A 23732-nucleotide genomic window follows, 5' to 3' on the forward strand; every position below is an offset into this window, starting at 1 on the left:
GGGGAAAAATTAGCATTCTGCAAAACACAGCACTTTCAAGCACTTCTGATGAAAAGACCGGTGTTGAAAAGAAAATTTAATCTTCAACTACAAGACTAAAAAGAATCATAAAAAAAAAAAAAATTAAACAAGAAAGGGAAACCATAAGGGACTGCATAACATTAAACTGTTTATATTCTTACATGGGGAGGTGATACATGTAAGACACAAGAACTTTCTCATTATTAGGACAGTTAGAAGGATCATGTATAGACAGAGGGCAAAAGTGTGAATTGGATATGATGGAATGACTTTTAAAAATAAAATAAAATTAAGGTGTGAGAAAGAGGAATGCACTGAGAGAAAGGGAAAAGGAAAGGTAGAATGGGTAATATTATCTGACATAAAAAGAGGCAAGAAATAGCTTTTTACAATGCAGGAGGAGATAGGAGAAGGTGGTAGGGGATGCTTTAACCTTACTCTCATCAGAATTGGCTCAAAGAGGGAATAACATACACATGCAATATAGTATAGGAATTTATATTACTTTATAGGGGATTAGGAGAAGAAGGGAATACAAGAAGAGGATTTGCTCATAGAAGAGAAGGAGGGTCTGAATACTGGTTGAAAAATACTTTTTCTTAAACTTTATTTTCTTAGGTTTGTATCGTGATCTCTTTTTGTTTACAACAGGATGGAAAAATGTTTTGTATGACTACACATATATAACCTATATCGCATTTCTTGCCTTCTTAATAGGGTGTTATGAAGCCAAGCAAAGTAGGATCGTTTGCTTTTTTTGTTTTAGTATAATCAAGAAGTATAATAACTCTATTTGAGTACGATTAAAGAAGATCTTCCCCACTCATTGATGGGCCTGCCCACTGAGGGAAGCTTGATTAGAGGAGTTGTTTTGTAGGAGGGTCCCAAGTACCTGTTTTTTTTCTGTTGAGGCACTGAGTCAGAAGGCCATGCCCTCTGGCTCTGAAAAGTGTATAAATACTCTGAAAGTGAGGTTTTATTTTGGGGGCTTAGTGTTTGGAAGAAGGTTTGTGTGCTGGATGGGATTCTGAAAACCCAGATGTTGGGACTCCCCTCTCTGGGAAAAACATATGTGTATTAATGATCAGGTAGTTCGGAAGTGCTGTCTGTTGAGTTTTTATTTCTATGAAATTTTGATTTTGATTTTCTCTGATACCTGTGCTTGATTAAAGTGATTGTTAACCACTTGAAATTTGCTTTCCTTTTAGAGAAGCAGATCAAAGAACCTACAGTAGCAGGCCCATCTGTATATGTTGGGGTGCTTACTCCTACAGGTGTGTGTGGAGAGAGGGAAGAAATTTGGAACTCAGTTTAAAAAAGCAAATCTCAAGAACTGTTTTTAAATATAATTAAGAAAAAATAAAATACTAAATTAAAAGCAGAAAATAGAATACTCGGGACATCAGAAAAAAATCCTAAATATTCTATATTAAGTCATATTGTTAGTGAAAAATAAAATTACAAAGAAAAAGGGAGCATTCTACAAGCTTTGAAAAGTAATTAATTTTGAAATATCAGAATAGTATCTTAATTTTTCAATAACAAAAGTAAAATTTCAAAGTTGGATTAAATTGTACAAAATTTTCTTTTTTGTTTTAAATATTTTAAATTTTAATTAATTAATTTTCAGTTTTCAACCATCACTTCCATAAGTTTTAAATTTTGTCCCCAAAATAGCATGTAATTTTATTTGAGTTCTACACATACATTCCTATGAAACACATTTTCACATTAGTCAGATTGAATAGAAGAATTAAAATGAATGAGAGAATTTATGAGAAAAATCAAAACAAAAAATAACAGAAGAGAAAATCATCTGCTTCATTCTGCATTCTGATTCTATAGTTCTTTCTCTGGATGTGAGTGGAATTTTGGGAATGTTTTAGTTCATTGTATTGCTGTGAAGGGCTAAGTCTATCAGAAACAGTCCTCATACACTGTAGTTGTTACTATGTATAATGTTCTCCTGGTTTTGTTTATTTTACTCAGCATCAATTCATATAAGTCTTTCCAGGTTTTTTCTGAAGTCTGTCTGTTCATCATTTCTTATCGCATTCATATGCCACAACTTATTCAGCCATTCCCCAGCTGATGGCCATTCCCTCAATTTCCAGTTCTTGGCCACAACAAAAAGAACCGTTATAAATATTTTTGTACATGTGGAATTTTTTCCCATTTTTATGATCTCTTTGGGATACAGCCCTAGAATCAATATTGCTGGGTCAAAGGGTATTAACTAAACTGTACAAAGTTTTCGAGAAATAGAATCGAGCTAAAATGACTTGGTGTGAAAGAGTGACAATAAAAGGATCATGCTTTAAAGCAGTAGAATCAACCTCAAAGAAAAACAAGACGTGTTCAAATTATTTTTAAAAAACCACAAGTAAGAAGCACCTACAAGCCCTAGTAGAGGTGACATAACCTGACTAAATAATGAGTGATTAACGTTGAAAAATCCAAGTATTATTAAAAGATGATTGCATATATTCAAAGACTCAGTGAAAAAATATGTATGTATGCTTTATTGAGAATAAAATATGTACATTTTTATAATTGTATTTCACAAGTTAAAACAGCAATCTTAGTTATAAATACATTAAGATTAACACAAAAGGTAAATTTGAAAAATATTGTCATTTTAAAAAGTATTTAGTGATTAAAAAATATAACGAAAAACCCACTAAAACAAGGCAGGGGGGGATTTTTGGCAATCTCAAACACAAAATTTGTTTATAATACAGAAATAGCTAGACATAAAGGAATATCAAAACAACAAACAATAAAGGAGTACTAAAACAATAAAATACTAAAACAAAAAAAATAAGACAAAATTGTCTATAATAAAGAAGTGATTAGACATAAAGGAATGCTAAAACAATGTATCTTTTACTTGCTAATTTTAATAATTCAAGGTATTATGGAATATTTGTTTAGTCCCTACACAATACTAAAAGTAATCACTAATATACAGAAAATACAACTACTTTATTGCTTGCAATATTTATGATGATTAGTCTAAATTGTCTTTTTCAATGGTTGATTAGTTGTTGTCCTTTGTTCTAGAAGAGAACCAAAATGATATCACCATGATAAAGTGAAGGTTCAGTGTGTGTGACTAAGGCTGATCAGACCAATATGAACTCGGAATGCTATGCCACAGATTGGGCACAGATAGTCCATGTGAACATTTAGGGTAGATACTCCAAATTTGTGCACCCTGCTTTTCCTTTGCACTGTTTCAATTCTGCTTTGTTCATAGAGCACAGCACCCTTTCTGATGTGGATATACCCTGCTCAATGGTCCTGTGCAAGTGTCTCCCATGTTATACAATCAAATTTGAAGTTCTTGAGAGAGACTTGAGGGTGTCCTTATATTACTGCCCCATGTGAGTTCTCCATAAAACAGTCATTTTGGCAAGCATACATTTTGCATTCAAACAATGTGGCCAGCCCATCATAGCTGTGTTCTCTGAAGCATAGTTGGAATGCTTGGCAGTTCGAGCAAGGTATAAGATCACCCTGCCAGGTGATCTTCAGAATCTTCTTAAGACAGTTCACATGGAAGTGATTCAATTTCTTGGCATGGGGCTGGTAGACAGTCCATGTTACACAGACATACAACAATGAGGTCAGCACAATGGCTCTGTAGACCCTCAGTTTGGTAGTCAGTCTAATACCTCTTCTCACCCATACTCTTCTTTGGAACCTCCCAAACACTGAACTAGCTCTGGCAATGCATGTATGAACCTTATTGTCAATGTGTACATCCCTGAAAAGTACACTACCAAGGTAAGTTAACTTATCCACAGCATTCAAAACTTCTCCATTTGTTGTAACAGATGGTTCCACGTATGGATAGTGTGGTGGTGGCTGATGGAGCACCTGTGTTTTTTTGGTGTTAATTATTAGGCCAAAATTAACACAGGCAGCAGAGAATTGACCCATACTCTATTGCATCTCACCTTCAGAGGCTACATGGAGTGCACAATCATCTGCAAACAGAAAATCATGCACCAATACTCCCTCTATTTTGGTCTTGCCTTGTAGCCTTTTCAAATGGAATAACTTACTTTCAGTGGTAGTTGACCTTGATGCTGTGTTCATTCTTATTGAAATCATTTGTCAACATGGCTGAAAACATCATGCTAAAAGGCATGGGAGCAAGCACACAGCCCTATTTCACTCCACTGGTGACTGGGAAGGCACAAGAGCATTGTCTGCTATCCAGATCCCAGACAAACGTGCCATCACGAAGTTGATGTACAATAATGATGAATTTCTCTGGAAAATCAAATTTTGACATAATTTCCCATAAGGTCTTATGATTAACAGTGTCAAACGCCTTGGTCAGTTCTATAAAAACGTGTGCAGACCTCTGTTTTGCTCCTACAATTTCTCCTGGAGTTGTTGGGCAGCAAACACCACATGGACTGTTCCTTGGTCCTTTCTGAAGCCATGCTGGCTCTCAGGTACATGATCATATTCAAGGTGAAGGTTCAGCCTATTAAGGAAGACTCTAGCAAGAATCTTGCCAGCAATGACTAAGAGAGAGACCCCCTCTGCCCCCTGTGATAGTCACAGGACAATCTGTTTCCTTTAGCTTTATAGAGATGGACAATGGAGAAACCCTTGAACTCCTCGGGGATAACCTCTTCTTGCCACATAACCTGGAAAATTTCAGTCAGCTTTTATATGAGCAATGGTTCACTTGTCTTGTAAATCTCAGCTGGAATAGAATCAGTACCAGGTGCTTTGTCACATGAAAGGAGCCTAATGGCCCTCAAAACTTCTTCAGCTGGAAGTTCAGCTAAGGAGGGCTTGACTTCAACATGAGGTAAGCAGTCAATGACCTCAGCATTGATTGATGATGGTCTGTTGAGAAAACTATGGAAGTGTTTAGTCCATCTCTCTAGGATCATGTCCTTATCACTAACCAATATGGCTCCATCAGCACTGAGTAGGTGTGATGCACAATAGGTTCTCTCTAAGCTTTACTTGTACTTTACGTTTGATAGAATTAAATGCTGCCTTCTTAGAGATAGATGAACTATCCTGCTGGTAAATCCTGTAGAGCTCTCATTTTTCATTTAGCAGCTTCTGAATTTCCCCATCATTTTAGTCAAACCAGTCTTGATATTTGCTTGTATTCTGATCTAGCTGAGCAAATGCAGTGCTTTACACCAAATCTCTGAAAGCTGTCCACTCCTTTTCTGCTCTACTGTTGCCAACTGTGTTGGCTCAGCTTTCCCTCCAAGTTAGCAAGAGACTGTTCACACTCAGAGAAGAGTTCTAATTTGTTGACATTAATTCTTCTGATAGTCATTTTGCCTTGGGGGAGGTACTTTTGATGAATGCAAATATTTAACTTGAAAAGGATAAGTCTATGATCAGTTCAGCACTCTGCATCACACATTGCCTTTGTCATTCTCACATCTTGTCTGTCTCTTCTCCTTACAATCACATAGTCTATTAGAAGCCAGTGTTTGCTGTGAGGGTGCATCCATGAAGTTTACATAAACGGAAATCAGTGCTGGTGTTGAGAAGGTAATGTGATTCACAAGTCTTTAGCAGTAAATGACCATTACTGTTGCTGTTTCTAACTCCATTCCTCACTAAGACTCCCTGCCAAGTCTGGTAGTCTGAGCCTACTCTAGCATTAAAGCAACCCAGAATGATAAGCTTGTCCTCTTTTGGCACATTGATGATAAGGTTCTCTAGGTCTTCATAAAATTTTTCTTTGACCTCATCAAGGTTCATCATGGTGGGAGCAAAGGCACTGATGATGGTGACATGATGTTTTCCTGCAAGTGCTAATTGCATTGTCATGAGCCTGTCATTCACTCATTTTGACAGACATACCAGCTTACTGACTAGATTAGTTTTGATTGCAAAATCTACACCAGCTTCATGGCACTCTCCTTCACTGCAGCCACTCCAGAAAAATGTGTATCCGGGTCTGGTTTCAGTAAAGTGTCCTTCATTTGTCAGCCTTATTTCACTCAGAGCTCCTATTTGAATGCGATACCTCTTGAGTTCTCTTGCAACAAGAGCAGTTCATCTTTCAGGTTTACTGAATTTTATATTGTCTATTATTGTACGCATGTGGTGTGTGGAATCATCTTTGCACATTATTTTTTGTGTGTGTGTTTCGACTACATAGCAGGGTTGCTCACCTGCCGTGGTATTTAAGCCAGGGTTAAGTAAGCAGACAATTTTTACGGCAGCTTTTCTAACCCCCTTCCTCACACCAGGAGGTGAGCAGTGCAATCCTTAACTAGCTGCTCAGACACCCAGGGGGCTGCCGAGTCTTACTGCTGTTTCCAGTGAGAAACGACCCTATGACCTTGGTCATCTGTGTGTAGGGTTGTGACTACAGCTCCCAGCATATCCACACCTGCTGCTTCATCACTTGCCTGTCACCACAGGATATTGAGGTATAATAGTAAAATGGCTTGATTGATGTCTTTTGATTCATGGGGCGTAGAGTGTGTTCAGGGAGTTCCAGTACCTTGGGTGTGATGACTGCTGAGTCCTTTCAGGGCTGCTTTCCACCTTTGGTGTCCACCTGTTCCACCCATCTCTCACCTGTGGCTCCAAGAACCTGCAACATGCACAGCGGCCACATCCCAGCAAACTGTTTTGACACATGGGCCAAACCAGGTTGAGGGTAACCAAGGGTTTCAAACCTATTAGTGAGTTAGAGGGTGGGTACCCCAAGCATATGAAGACTACCCCAGGTGAAATTGGCAGATGAGAACAATTTGTTCCAATGGCCATGAAGACAGCTGAAGCACGTGATGTGGAATCCTTAGAGTTTTTTAGACACTGAAGATGCCAAGGTCACTCACTGCATCCAGAGCCATCTGTGGTCATCTTGATTCTGTCCTGCCCCTGGACTATGATGACTCTGTAAGAAAGAGTGAAGTGGACCACTTTGTGCAACTCTCTCTCACTTAAATCCAGTTTATGCATGAATCAAAAGACATCACCCATCTTTTAAAATATGTTTAATACTAAAAGAGATTTAAAAAAATGTTTCAGTGACCATTTAAGCAAAAGAAGTAGTGGTTGTAAGTCCACTAAATAGAGTTTAGCAAAGATTGAAACAATGAAATTTGTTTCCTTATAAAAACCATGAAAGTAAAAAAAACTAGCAAGTACATTATCACATTTCATTTTTTTTAAAAATTTGTGAAACTGACAGATGAATAACATAAAAGGATTAATCTCAGAGAAAGAAGTAATAACAATTACCAAAAATCAACTGTTAACATTACCACCAAAACAAAAAAGACACTTGTCTCAGAACATTAAAAGTGGAAATATCTTAAACAATCTATAAATAATTAGTCCTCATCTGATGTATACTACTCATTGTATTATGAATGGTAGAATATTATTTAATATATGTTATAGTTCTTTCTTACAAAGTGTATGCTTACCAAAAAGATTATTTTATGGAGAACTTGCATGGGGCAGGTGATCACATGGTGGCCAGAAGAAACGATGAAAGGGCACTCTTAAGGTCTCTCTCAAGAACTTTAGATTTGACTGTGCAACATGGGAGACATTGGCACAGGATTGCTCACCATGGCATGCCCACATAAGGAATGGTGCTGTGTTTTGAGCAAAGCAGAATTGAGAAAGCACAAAGTAAACACAGGATGCGCAAATATGGGATATTCACCCCAAATATTCATATGGACTATCTGTACCCAGCCTGTGGTGGAGTATTCCAAGTTCATAGTGGTCTGATCAGACACAGCTGAACACACTGAAATTTCACTTAACAATGGGGATGTCATTTTGGTTCTCTTAGAAGATGAAGGACAACAATCAACCAGGTCTATCTTTCCTCCTCCTCTCTTTCCTTCAGACCTCTTTGTAAATGAATCAGTTCAAGTATCACATTTATTACAAGGTCTTTACCCCCTTAACCAATATTGACATGACTCCCAAAATTTACTGATATTTTACTTTTTAAAAATATTATGTATGTTCTTATACATAGCCCATTATATATCTTTTGATCATTATATCATTTCCCACATATATTGTTCATTTAGAAGTTCAGATAGTTCTCTATTTCTCATACTAGGTTCTAAGGAGAAATCTAAGTAACTCAAATATCTTGTCAGTAACTTAAAACCCCATTCTGATGTATTCTTCCTCATATAGTAACATCTCCCCTGTACCCTTGATTGGTCTAGTTATCAGCAACCCACCAGCAATTTAAAAGTAGAACATGAAAATATTAAAGGAATATTGCTTGGAAATTTTTTAATGAGTGTGCAGCAGTACCACAAAAATTGTTTTAGTTTGCATCTCATTTATTGTTAGTGAGATTAAGGTTGCTTTCAAATTGTTGTTAGTAATCAGTGGTTCATATTTTGAAGATTGTTTTCACCTCACACACACACACACACACACACACACACACACACACTCGTAGACACCAGAGTGATATAATATTACAATGACAAAGCTTGATCCAAAAAAGAGATAGGAAAATATGCCTTCCCCCTTTTTAAATTGGTAGGGATGTATGATGTGGAATGATGTATGCACCATGTCCTAAAATTCCTAGTGCAACGTAAAGTTTTGATAGCTTAAATAATCTTAAGTTTTAGAAGGAAAAAAATTATACTGAGACTTTTAGGCACTCTATAACTGTTGACACGGTTGATGTACTTATTACTTTTACTGAAGTATTTTTTCTCAAGAAAAAATTTCTCTGTCACATAATGGAAAACAAAGTTAATGTGAAAGAAATATTTTTATTTAGGAAAATTATTTTCATATCTTTTGATCCTTTGTCCATTGTGCACTGAGAAATATTACTATGATTTTTATTTATGTGTGGATATATTTATTTACTTATTTATTACTAAATCTGAAGTTTATTAGTGTAAATATCCTCAGTATGTTAAGTCCCTCTAATAATATCGATTTTTTATTTGTTCTGTAGGTTATTGTCATAGCAAATTGCCTGGAGTACTGGGAAGTTAAGTGACCTTGCTAAAGCCATACATCTAATAAACATCAGAGGGAAAACATGAATCTAAACCTTTTTTAAATTCTGAGGGATGCTACATATACCCTAAGCCCAAGTAATTTTACTAAAACAAAATGACCAAATACACAAAAACATTTCATAGAGGAATAAGTGAAATAGGAAGGGTAATAGAATCAGAGAATAAGAGGTAGAAGACCCTTTACAGATCACTGAATCAAGCACTCTCATTTTATAAATGAATGATCTATGACTGTAATAGGTTAGGTCACTTGTCCAAAGTGAGTCAACCATTACACGGAAGAAAGAGGAGTTTGACTTTGGTGCTCTGACTCCAAAGTTAGCAGTCTTTTCATGGTACAGCTGGATAAAATGAAAATTTAATGCATTCCCTTTCAGGAAATATAGAATAAATTTGATCCTAAGGTATTGTGTATACATAAATCATAGAAAACATTTCACAGTTTCTTTTTCTTCTTTTTCTTCTTCTTTTCCTTCTTCTTCTTCAGAGCTTTAAAGAGAATGTTTGCATAAAAAGAAAAAAATACAAATCAATGTACTATTCTGAGAAAAGTTTTAGTGGAAACTTTCGAACATCCATAGAAAATCAGTGCCAAAAGGAGAGTGAAAGATAAAAAGATAGAATATTTCTGAGGTAACCATGAAAAGAGAAAATTAGGGAAAATGAAACAGTTTCCCATGGGGACTGACGAATGCACAATTCTGAATTCATGCTGTTTCAAAGATATTAAAACTAAATATAGTACATCTGCTGTAGAGCATCAGAGATAATATATCACAGTGTGAAGTTTCATGATGATTCTGTGTATTCAGCTGTTTTCCCTCCTGTATATTGCTATTCCTTTCCTTTTTTTTTCATTATCTGAGAGCTGGAATAGCTGCTATTATGAAAGTAGGGGAAAAATAAAGCCATTCAGGTGACACAATAATGGAATGTGCTAGAAAGTGAAAAACTTCTACTTGAAAGGAGACTGTTTTCCAGACCCAGGGCTGATTATGTTGTTGGTTGACTAAATGCTTCCAAGCTAAGCACTCCGGGGGCTCGGGTGCTGTCCAAATCACTCATGTACTGGTTCAGCCATATGCTATCATTTTTCCTTGACTTGGGAAATATTGTTCACCCATTCTTTTAATCTGTCTACATCATATCAAAAGGGTTGATGGAGGAATAATACAGTCAAATATACTAGGAAATGGAAAAAAATGTCAAAATATGATAAGGCAGCACAAAAATGTACAAGAATGCTTTGTCATGCAAAAGAGTATTTGAAAATGAGATGATACATTTCCTTCTTTGAAAAGCAAAGGTTCCAAAATTATCTAAAGTCAACTAACTCAGCCTTCATGAGTAAATGGAACAGGAACTTTTGCATCCCCTTCTCATTTTAATAACTATGTTGATTTTTTTAATTAAAAAATTAAAGCACGATGTTAATCATGGAAACTTGTGATTCTGATTCACTTACAATAAAAATAACAGTGATTTGAGTTTCTTTACCTCTAATTCACCCTTGAAAGTCAGATATTTTAGATTTTTCTGATGAGGGGTAAAAGATTGTTATCAATAGGTATTTCTTTCTTATAGTCTGCTTGTTGAAATAGGATTGAGAACTCATGCTGTGAATCTGCAATATTGTTCACTGCAAGAAACGATTTTGTTCTGCCTCAAAGGCAATCTGTTTTTATGTTTAATTTTGCCCCTGGTAACCACAATGCTTGTTTATGTCCTTAAAATGCCTTTTAAGGAAATTGATTTTCATGCATCATCAATAAATCTTGTTTCTAGGATCTAATTCTCTCATTTCCGCCATGAGATGGAATTTGCATTTTCTGTTGGGGTATCATAAAGCTATTAATCGTGATACAGAAGTAGTGTTTAATCACATGCATGGAGATGTACGAATATATCTTTTTCATATTCTCAGTATTACTTTAATTATGCAATTTTACTTAAGGTTTTATCACTAGCTCTTAAAATTGGTTTAACCTTAAGTAGAGTTGGGGAATTTACTTTACAGTATAATCATGATGCTACAAATAGATTCTTATTTTTAAGCAAATACCAAGATAGGAAGGGTACTACACTTAGGAATATCTTATATAGAAACTCTTTTCTTAGTCAAAATTATTTCATTGAATGTATGATAGATATAAAAAATGAAATTGTGAAAGCCAAGATGTATGCTCTCACCATCCCCTGTGATTTACTCATTCAGTTATTATAAATTATGACTTCATTGAAAGAATTTCAGGGATTGAGATCTGTAGAACAGAACATGTAGCAACTACTTACTATTGGCTTTCTAGAGCAAAAAACACATTTTAATTACGTTATTTTGATGGATCAAAGGCAACATTCACATTGGAACTTTGTAGTCATTCATTTAACAAGGTTTGTGAAAGTCATTTATGTACTTCTGATGGATAAACTACTATTTACTTATATGACAGTCACTGAGTAAGCTTTTTTAAAAAAAATAGATAAAAATGAATCTTTAAGAGGTTCAAGAGTTTTACATTCTCTTTGGGAAAATCAATATAAACACAAAACATATAAAAAGATCTCATGTAAAGAAAGTAATTTTCAAGGGAAAGAGGACTACCACTGTAATCAGAAATGGGCAGGATAAGATGAGATACTGCTATACTTGTTTTAATATGTCACCTGAATAGAACTTGCAAAGGAGGTAAGGATACTATGAGGTAGAGATGAAGAAGGAATGCATTCCCGATGTAAGGTTTGTTCAAAATAGAAGGAGGAACAAATAGTTCAGTTTAGCTGAAATGTAGAGTTCTTAAAGGAGACTGGTACAATGATAAGCTTAGAGCTCCTTTGTGAAGGGTTTTAAAAGTGAATCAGGGACTTTGTTTTTCCATCTAAAGTGAATTGGAGCCCAAAGACGATTACTGTGAAAGGGAATGGCATGTTCAGAGCTGTGATGTAAGAAGGTTAAATACAAAGGTAAAAGTATCTAATGCAATAAATTGATTGTTACCAGCTTGTATACCTGCAAAAAATTCTATCCCTGTCCCAACTATATCCTTAAGTCAGTAACTCATTTTATCTACTATTCAGCATAATCCACTTTTTATAAAGTCCTTCTTACTTTTTCTCATGTGAAAAGTTTGAAGGACAGATATATAATTACTGATGACCTTGGGTGAATTTTTTCCTTTATCCTAATATTATTTGTATAATAGCTATTACTTACAAAAAATGTTACATTCAATTAAATAATTCTACATGAAGTCATATTAAAATGTATTCCAGGGAAATATATGATTTAAAGGAGTCATATTAAAATGTTTTTGTAAAACAAAATAAAATTCCCTGACTATTAATATATAAAACTTCATATTTCTATGGAATAGCAATGCTTAGTAATAAGTACTACCATTTATAAAGCACTTTAAAGTATATTAAGTCCTTTCCTCAAGCTCTCTATAAGAGGCGGGTAGCTTACGTTATATTATTCCCATTTTACAAAATTGAGAAAAAAAAGCTGAGCCTGAGAAGTTGAGTGTCTTGCTCATTTAGTATCTGACACAGAAGGCAGATTGATATATATGGAAGATGAAAGTGACTTCCAGAAGCCAATTAAATTAGTTACATCATTAATTAAAGGGTGTCAAGCTTTTATGATATTGGTGGATTAGCAACTTTGTTGTTAACAGGAAAGAGGGTCTGATCCCCTTTTCTTCTGACTTTTTCCATAACACTTGACTTTCTGCCTCTGTCTATTTTTTGGTGTCTCTGTCTTTCTCATTAATCACATGTAACTGTGTTTCTTCTTGTAAGAATCTATCATAAGTTCCCCAAATGAGCAATATTGCCCCTTGCGGGTGCTGTGATGATCCAGGGGGGCAATTGTAGCCTTAAGTACAATTGGAGTCTTGCATAAATAATCTAAAGGGTGGTGGAAGCATAAGAAAAGAGGAGAAAAAATTTAGAAAAACTATTTGTGCATGTTTCATCTGTTGTGTAAAAGAGTTAAAGTAGTAGTGACTTCATTATTTTCCAAATAAATACACAAAATGCCAGGTATTACTGCTCAGTGGTCAAATCCACCAGCAGGTCTTAACAAGTAATTGTTGGCAGGACAGACTGTTGTGCATTGTTGGGAAGCCTAGCATTCATTCATCTGCAGGAATATGTGCATGTAATGATTTGTTTACAATATGATACTATCCAGTTCAATAAAACAATATTGCATCATCAATATTTCAATGCAGAAAAAACAGAAATTTGCAATAAATTATTAAATTTAAGATGATTCTTTTAAAAAAATTTTGTACTTTTTGAAATGATGAAAATTTTAAAAATCCTATTAAATGCTTTAAAGAAAGTAGATTTCCAATGAAGCACTATGTTTTGTTTTATTTTGTTTTTGAAAAGGGGGCAATACACCAAATAAGTATGAAAAACATTGATATATGTGAAGGACACTCTCATCTTCAGTTAGTTTCACACTGGAATGTCAGAGCAGCAAGGTGAGTTCCAAACTTTCTGCTTTTGAATTTTCCTAGAGAGGCAATAGAACCAGTATAAATCAATAACCCAACTCAATCATCTGTACAAGAATGTTTTTGCATCTTGTATTGAAATGTATCAACATTTTCCAGTATTCATTTTTAGTGAATCTTCATGTTTTATTTCTTACTGAGTTAGATATTTTCTTGAATGTCTATCAAATTCCATTTCATTATGATTTTTAAATGTAATTCAATTAGATAAACATATTTTTTTCATTTCCTCAAAAACTGTATGAGTTAGAAGAGTGGGGCTCAGTTGTTTCCAAAAATCTTTCATTAAAGTAATTATAAATAAATTCTACCTTTTGTCATCATGGCAGAACAAGAATTGATTCACAAATACATCTGCTTCCAGCATTATTTCTTTTAGACTCTAAGTCTGCAGAGGAAACAATTTGTCTGGAGAGGTCATTCTCATGTGAATATGCATGTTTATATCTATGTATGTTTAGTGCACCTTGAAGGGTAACAAATCTACTGAAAACAAAGAATGGCAAATGATAGTTGCTCCAAAATTGTTGAATACACTTTAGCTACTGAAAGTTTAAAACACATCGTACAATAAGTTGAGGGTGTCAATATAACTAATATTACTTATGATAACTATAGAAACCCTGAAATAGAATTTTATATTTTATGCTGTCTAGTCTTTTATATGAAAAAAATCATTAGTAAAAGATCTTGAATTCCACAATATTTTTTTTGAAATATGCTAAAGTAAAGATAGTCTGCTAAAATTGCAAAAAGCTATCAAATGCTTAGTTGACACATTTTTTCATTAACCAAGCTGTCTTTTCAGTCTAGTAGGATGAATAGGAAAATGGAGACATAAATCATTAAAATTGAGCTTAAAATAAGAAGTCAAAATGGAACCCTCTGAAAGGTTTTACTTTTACTTATCAAGAGGCCATTGCTTATTTTAAAAGTAGATGAATACTTTAAGAGATAAAATTTCTCTTCATTATTAGTTAATTAATTTTTAGTTTTCAGCATTTATTTTAATTAGATTTTAGTTCAAATTTACCTCCTTTCTTCCCTCTTCTCTCCCCAAGAGAGCGTACAATCCGATCTGGGCTATACATGTACAATCATATTAAATACATTTCTACATACATTACTCATGTTGTGAAAGAAGAAGCATAACAAAATGGAAAAATGATGAGAAAGAAAAGAAAAATTAAGAAAAAATGAAAGAGAAAATAGTACATTTTGATATAGATTCAGAGTCCATAGTTCTTTCTCTGGACATAGATAACTTTTTCCCTCATGAGAAATTTGTAATTATCTTAGATCTTTTTATTGCTGAGAAGAGCTAAGTCTATCATCATTTATTATTTCAAGTAGTTTTTTAGTTGATTACCTAGATTCTCTAAGTATAACACCATATCATCTTCAAAGAATTGTAGTTTTGTTTCTTCCCTGCCTGCTCTAATTACTTCAATTTCTTTTTTCTTCTCATTGCTAAAGCTAACATTTCTAGTACCATATTGAATAACAGTGGTGATGATGGACATTCTTGTTTGACCCCCAATCTTCTGGGAAATGCTTCTAGCATTACATATAATGCTTACTGATAAATTTTAGGTAGATAGTACTTATCATTTTAAGGAAAACTCCATTTATTCTTATGCTATTCAATATTTTAAAAAAGGAATAAGTGCTATATGTTTTTCTAAAGCTTTTTTCTGTATCTATTGTGATAATCATATGATTTATGTTATTTTTTATTGAAATGGTCAATTATGCTGATAATTTTCCTAATACTGAACCAGATAAATCTCACTTGATTATAATATATTACTTTTGTTATAAATCGCTGTAATCTCTCTCTTAATATTTTATTTGAGATGTTTGCATCAATACTCATTAGGGAAATTGGTCTATAATTTTCTTTTTCTGCTTTGGCTCCTTCTGCTTTAGGTACATTCACCATATTTCTTTCATAAAAAATATTAGGTAGAACTTCTTCTTTGCTTACTTTTTGCAAATACTTTAAATAGTATTAGAATTAGTCGTCCTTCAATGTTTTGTAGTATTCACTTGTAAATCCATCTAACCCTAGAGTTTTATTTTGTTTTGTTTTCCATAGGGAGTTCAGTGATGGCTTGTTCAATTTCTTTTTGTGATATTGGGTTAACTATTTTATTTCCTCTTCTGTCCATATGGTCAATTTATATATATTTTTATTTTATTTTTTAAATTTTCTTTTTCTTTTTTTACATTTACTCATTTATTTCTAGTTTTCAACATTCATTTCCACAAAATTTTGAGTTCCAAATTTTCTCCCCATTTCTCCCCTCTCCCATCCCATAATGCCTTGCATTTGGATTACCTCTTCCCTCACTATGCCCTCCCTTCTATCACAGCCCTCCCTTCCCTTAAACTCATCTTCTCTCTTTTCTTTGATTCCTTAATGTAGAAACTGCTAGATCTTGTGTTATCCTGATTGTATTTCCACAGTGCTGGGGATGGAAGCTCAATTCCAGGTGGACAGTCTCAGGTGGGTAAAGGTGGGAACTTCTAAATCTTAGAGTTCTCACGAGACCCCCCAGGAAATGACTGGGAATCGAGGTGAACCGAGCTATCTCGTGTATTTCCGCCTCTTCCCGTGAGAAACGTGATGGGAGAGAGCTCTCCCCGCCCTCGAGATTGTCCCGGATCTGGGCACACTATTGTTATCTAACAGCACGGTATTCAGATGCAAACTATGCTGCTGGAGAGTTTAAGTAGGATCAGGAAAGCCTGAAAGTTCTCTTGGGCGGAGGGGCGCGGAGCGGACAGGACAACAAGGCTCTGCTTTTCCTCTCTCCTCTCTCCCCTCCCCCTCTCTCCCCACTTATACTTCTACTTCCAATCTCTTATTGTAAGATCTTTGCCTCCTTGGGAGATTCTTCGCTCCCTCCTAAGGAAGAATTTCCCTGCGCTTGTAACTAGGCCCTGAAATAAAGCTCAACCCTTGTTCGACTCTGGAACGTCCTTTCTCTCATACAAGCATCCGGTTTGGCCAACTGAAGACCTCCGATAGAGGTAAGGGAAGACTCGGGTAGCCCTCAGGCCTCTAGGCCTGGCACCACAGTACTCAAATTATTTCTTTCTAACTGCTTTCAATATTTTCTCCTTCACCTGGGAACTTTGGAATTTGGCTACAATATTCCTAAGAGTTTCTCTTTTCAGATCTCTTTCAGGAGGTGATTGGTGGATTCTTTCAATATTTATTTTGCCCTCTGGTTCTAGAATATCAGGGCAGTTTTCTTTGATAATTTCATGAAAGATGATGTCTAGGCTCTTTTTTTGATCATGGCTTTCACGTAGTCCCATAATTTTTAAATTGTCTCTCCTGGATTTATTTTCCAGGTCAGTTGTTTTTCCAGTGAGATATTTCACATTGTCTTCCATTTTTTCTTCTCCTTGCCTGCACAATGGTGTGGAAGCCACCAAAACTTATCTTCCCAGAATCTGTGAGTAGACTTCCCTCACCACAACCACCTCCAGCTCCACCACACCAGGGCTCCTCCTCATCCTAGGGCTGGACTCAGAGCTGAGATTCATATCAGTTGCTCAATTCCCCCAGGGGCTTTAGGCAGAGGGCTCCAAAACTGGACACTGCTGCTTCAGTAGCTGCTGCCAGTGGTCCAGCCTGCATTCCCTTCTCTTGGGTGAAGGAGTTTTCTCACTGACCTTTGAAGCTGTCTTTGGCATTTGTGGGTTAGGCAATCTGGGAACTGCTGCTGCTTCTGGTGGCTCCCTGAAGCCTTTTCCAGGTCCTGTCCCTGTTGAGCCACATGGCCCATGATGGGCTAAGTTGTGTTCCATGTCAGGTATGATAAACCTTTCCTGTGGGCGTTTCAGGGTGTCTTGGGGTGGAAATCTCTTTCACTCTTTTGTTTTGTGGCTTCTGCTGCTCTAGAATTTGTTTAGAGTCATTTTTCATAGTATTTTATGGGCTGTGGGGGAGCTTCTACAGGTATGTCTTTCTACTCTGCCATCTTGGCTTTACCCCCCACAATTTATATTTTTTGTAGATATTCATCCATTCCTCTTATATTGTCAGATTTATTGACATACAGTTGGGAAAATAGCTCCTAATTATTGCTTTAACTTCCTCTTCATTCCTCAAAGGAATGTCCTCCCTGTTCATTTTTGACACTGATAATTTAGTCTTCTCCATTTCCTTTTTTTTGAATCAAATTACCCAAAGGTTTGTCTGGTTTTTTTTGTGTTTTTTTCATACAACTATCTCTTAGTTTTATTAGTTCAATAGTTTTCCTTATTGCAAATTAATTAATCTATCCTTTTGTTTACAGAATTTCTAATCTGATATTTAATTGAGGATTTTTAATTTGTTTTTTTCTAGCTTTTTGAATTGCATATCCAATTCATTGTTACCTTTTTTCTCTATTTTATTCATGTAAGCATTTAAAGTTAGAAAATTTTCCTGAAGAAACACTTTGACTGGATCCCATAAGTTTTGGTATATTGTCTTATTCTTGTCATTCTCTTGAATTAAATTATTGTTTCTATGATTTATTGCTTAACCCACTTGTTCTTTAGGATTTAAATCATTGCAATTAGTCTTTAGTCTATGCTTCTTTGACCTTTTATTACATGTAATTTTTATTTCATAATAATCTGAAAAGGATGCATTTAATATTTCTGCCTTTCTACTTTGTTTAGTGAGCTTTTTACACCCTATAGTCAATTTTTGTGTCCGTGCCGTATACTACCAAGAAAAAAGTATAGTTTTTATAAGCCCCATTCAATTTTCTCCAGAAATCTATCATATCTATTCTTCTAAAATTCTGTTCACCTCCTTAACATTTTTCTTGTTTATTTTGTTGCTAGATTTTTCTAGTTCTGAAAGGGGGAGATTGAAGTCCCACACTAATAGTTTTGCTGTATATTTCTTCCTGTAATTCATTTATCCTTGAAGCATTTGAATGCTATACCTCTTGGTGCATATGTGTTTAATATTGATATTGCTTCATTATCTATGGTATCTTTTAGCAAGATGTAACGTCCCTCCTTATCTCTTTCAGTTAGTTCTATTTTTGTTTTGTCTGAGATCATGATTACTACCACTCTTTTTGTTTTTTGTTTGTTTTTTTTTTTTTACTTCAGCTTAAGTATAATATATTCTGTTCCAGTCTTTTACCTTTGCTCTAGGGTACATCTCTGCTTCAAATGTGTTTTCTTAAACAATGTATTTAGAATTCCGTTTTTTAATCCATTCCTCTTTCTGCTTCTGTTTTAAAGGACAATTTATCCCATTCAAAGTCATGATTACTGTGTCTTTCTCTCCATTGTTTTTCTCACTCCCCTATTTATATTTTTCTCTCTCCTTCCACCTTCTTCCCCCTTACAATTGTTTTGCTTTTATCCACCACCTTCCTCAGTCTATCCTCCCTTCTTTCAGTCTTCCTCCCTTTTCTTTTTCTTTTCCCCCATTACTTCTTCCTTCTCTTCTGCCCTCCCTTCCATCCACCCCTTCTCCCCATTCCACTTTTCCTTCCCTATAGAGTGTGATGAGTTTCTATAGCAAACTGAATATGCATGTTATTCCCTCGTTGAGTCAAATCCAATAAGATTAAGGTTCAAACAATGCTTTCTGCCAGGCCTAGAGGCCTGAGGGCTACCCGAGTCTTACCTTACCTGTCCCAGGTCTTCGGCTGGCCAAACCGGATAAACGTATTAGAGAAGAGACTTTCCAGAGTCGAACAAGGGTTAGGCTTTATTCAGGGTCCTGGTTACATGTGCAGGGGGAACTCTTCCTTAGGAGAGAGAGAGAAATCTCCCAAGGAGGCAAAGATCTTACAGTAAGAGATTGGAAGCAGAAGTGGAAGTGGGGAGAGAGGGGGGAGGGAAGAGAGAAGAGAAGAAAGAGGGGCCTTCTGTCCTGTAAGGGCCCCTCAGTGCTAAGAGTGCCTTCAGGCTTTCCTGACCCTACTTAAGCTCTCCTGCCGTATAGTTTGCACCTGAATACCGTGCCAGTTAGATAACAATAGGTGTGCCCAGATCCGGGACAGTCTCGAGGGCGGGGATGCTCTCTCCCATCACGTTTCTCATGGGAAGAGGCAGAAATGCACGAGATCTCACTCCTCAATTCCCTGCTGTTTCCTGGGGGGCCTCATGAGAACTCTAAGATTTAGAAGCTCTCACCTTTACCCGCCCGAGACTGTCCACATGGAATTGAGCTTACACCCCCAACAGCTTTCTTTCCTCCCTTCTTTCCCTCTGCTGTAATAGTTCTTTGTGTCTGTTCATGTGATATAATTTACCTTTTCTTGCCTCCTGTCTTCTTTTTCCCATATAATACTTTTTTCTGCCCTTGATTATTTTTAAATCATCACATAAAAATTGCTTTACCCTCTATCAATATATACCCCTTCTAAATGCTGTAATAAACATACAGTTCTAAAGATTTATAAGTGTCATCTTCCTGTGTAGGGATATAAGTTGCTTAACATTACTGAATGACGTGTCTTTTTTATTCCTAGTTTACCTTCTTGTGCTTCTTTTATTTGAAAATCAAGTTTTCTGTTCAACTGTTTTTTTTTATTGGGAATAAATAAAAGTTCCCTATTTCATTAAATATCCATCTTTTCCCCTGAAAACTTATGCTTAGTTTTGAAGGGTAGGTGATTCATGGTTGTAATGCAAGTTCCTTTGCCTTCTGGAATTTTATGTCCCAGACCCTCTGATTCTTTAATGTTGAAGTTACTAAGTCTTGTATAATCCTAACTGTGGTTCCATTATTTTTTTTCTGATTTCTTGCAGAATTTTCTCCTTGATCTGGTAATTTGGGAATTTAACTACAGTGTTCCTTGGAGTTTTCATTTTAGTATCCCTTTCTGAAGGTAGATGGATGGATTTTTTCAATAACTTTTTAACCTGCTGGTTCTAGGCTATCAGATAGCTATCCCTGATAATTTTTTTAAAGATTCTATCCAGCCTTTTTTTGATCATGGCTTTCAGGAAGTCCAATAATTCTTAAATTATCTCTCTTGGATCTACTTTCAAGGTCAGTGGTTTTTCCAGTTTGGTATTTTACATTGTTTCTATTTTATTTTCATTCTGTTGATTTTATTTGACTTATGCTTGATGTCTCATGAAGTCATTAGCTTCTACTTTCTCAATTCTATTTTTTAAGGAATTATTTTCTTCAGTTTGCTTTTGTACCTTCTTTTCTATTTGGCCACTTGCAATTCTTAAGGAGTACTTCTCTTCAGTGGATTTTCCCTCTATTCATCCAATTGTATTGTTTAATGAATTATTTTCTTTTTTTCAATTTTTTCTTCCTTTTCTAAATTGTTGACTCTGTTTCATAACTCTCATTTCTTTTCCCATTTTCTTTTACCTTTCTTATTTGACATTAAAAATGCTTATTGAGTTCTTCAAATAAGGCTTTGATGGTTTGGATGTAAGTATATCGACAATGTTGTCTTCTTCTGAGTTTGTGTTTTGATCCTCCCTGTCACCATAGTAATTCTCTATATTCAATATGTGCTTTTGGTTTTTGCTTTTGCTCATCTTGCTTGCCTATTTTCCTAGCTTTTAAAGTTTAATTTTCTTGCTATACCAGAGGGAACTGTGCCAAGCTTCTTGTGCTAGGTATCAGGGGCCTAGTCACTGGTTTTTGTGCTAGAACCTAGGGTGCTGGCAGCTGGGGTCTGTAGGTGTCTGGCAACTTACCTGCTGCTTAACTGGGGTCCAAGTGATGGATTCTGGTGTTTGTTGAGGCTCAGTGTGGTTTTGCTGTGTTTATCGGGGGTTTCACTGAAGCACATGTAGGTCTTGCCCCTGGAGGATGCCTGTCTTCCCAGGGCTATACTGAATCATGTGGTGTTCCTCCACTAGTTCCCCTGGCTATGCTAAGACACATGGGGATCCTTGTGTTGGTGTTTGCCTCCTCCACTACACTGCATATCAGATCCCCCACTTGTTTGTTGAGGTGGGGCTTACTGCAGGCTTACTGACTGTCCTGAAATGCATTCCCCATTTACCTAAGTGAAACAGACCTATTCTGCCAGTCCTCCAAGTTTCCTGGACTAAAAGAATGCTCTATCCCCTCTTTCTTCTGCTTCTGCTATTCCAGGATTTGTTACAGGTAACTATTTTATGTTTTTTTGTTTTTTACTTTATTTTTAGGATGGTGAATATGTAAGAACAACAGTGATTTACTGCTTACTTTGTCATCTTTGCTACCAGGAGTCCTGATAAAATTTCTTCTAAGTAATAATAAAAGCACAACTGTATTCCTTCTCCACATTAACTTTTTTTCAAACTTACTATTTTGTAGTACTTTACTTTTCCGACGCTACACTACTGACCTTCTAATTCAGCTGGTAATTTCTTCACCAGACCCTCTCTCTGAGGAAGGACCCATACTTGCCAGACTCACTTATAACCTAAAAATACAAACTCTGACTTTCTGGACTACTTTCTACTTTTCCCCTTCATGGGTAACCTCTATCTAGAGGTTGTTTTTTTTTTTTTTTTTAAATTTCCATTTTATGTGCTGTTTCCCCCTATTTGAGTGTAAGCTTCCTGAATGTAGTAGTTGTCTTTCTTTTTTGATTTTTACCTATATTCTCATTAGTTAGAGCAGTTTCTGGTACCTATCAAATAAGTATTTTATGTAATCTTTAATTTTAAAAAATGGAAAATTTATGGATCATGTTAAATAAACAAAATGATATTCAGCAGACTCTAAGAAATAATGGCTAATGATTTGTTTACTTACAACTTATTTTCTAGTAATTGGCAACAAATTCTTGAAAATATTATTCTAGAAATATGCACACACACATACATATATACATACCTACACACATATTAAATATGGACAAGGAGTATAGTTGTATTTTCCCCTTGCAATGTTTATAAGACCTATTAACAGTCAAAATGTTGGGGAAGAAACAGAATCCATTGAGATTTCCTTACACTTAACCTCTCAACACAATTTACATATTCAAATAGGTTAGAAATGACTTTTAGTCACAACTAGAAATAGTTGTAATGCTGAGATGTATTTGAATATCACTGTGCATTGGTGAGATTACAATTCTTTATTATACTTCTCTGTCACTAGGTACTTCCTATCACTAGGTACTTCCTATTTCAAGTTTCTAAGTAAACACTATCTCAAGGGTCTATAATGCCTTTTTCATATTCTGGTCATTTCTTTTCTAATTTGGGGAAAGAATGCTACTCTCTATCACTTTACATGCTTTTTTCATTCTGCTGTGTAAAGTCACAAAATTAGGGTGATTAATTTCATGTGGGAAATAATGAATGTAACAGTAAAGCCAAATTTGTTAAAGAATGCAAGGCATAACACGTTTTCCTACAATTGTTTCCATGACACTTGTTAGTTTTAGCTGTGTATTGAATGTTTGATAAAGGATTTGACCTCACACTGCAGTGAAATTGACCACAAATTTGTAATGGAATGGTTTTCTACCTTCATGAACAGGTAGGAAATCAGATGGATTATGAGGAAAAATTCACTCTCCAATGAACAAGTGGTGAATGAATATGATCAACATGCAATTAAAAAATGAATTTCAAACTGTTAACAACCCTAAGAAAGATTCCAATTGAAAGTACATTATGTTTGTACATTTAGATAAATGATGATTGAAAAAATCTAACAAGAGTAATAATAGATATTGGGTGCCAACTGCCATGCCTAGAGGCCTGAGGGCTACCCGAGTCTTACCTTACCTCTATCGCAGGTCTTCGGCTGGCCAAACCGGATAAACGTATGAGAGAAGAGACTTTCCAGAGTCGAACAAGGGTTAAGCTTTATTCAGGATCCTGGTTACATGTGCAGGGAGAGCTCTTCCTTAGGAGGGAGAGAGAAAATCTCCCAAGGAGGCAAAGATCTTATAATAAGAGATTGGAAGCAGAAGTGTAAGTGGGGAGAGAGGGGGAGGGGAGAGCGAAGAGAGGGAAAACGGAGCCTTCTGTCCTGTCAGGGCCCCTCCGCGCTAAGAGAGCCTTCAGGCTTTCCTGATCCTAATTAAGCTCTCTGGCCACATAGTTTGCACCTGAATATCGTGCCTGTTAGATAACAATAGGTGTGCCCAGATCCGGGACAGTCTCGAGGGGGATGCTCCTCCCATCACGTTTCTCACGGGAAGAG

This window comes from Notamacropus eugenii, chromosome 2 (genome assembly GCF_028372415.1).
Source record: "Notamacropus eugenii isolate mMacEug1 chromosome 2, mMacEug1.pri_v2, whole genome shotgun sequence".
Lineage (NCBI taxonomy): Eukaryota > Metazoa > Chordata > Mammalia > Diprotodontia > Macropodidae > Notamacropus > Notamacropus eugenii.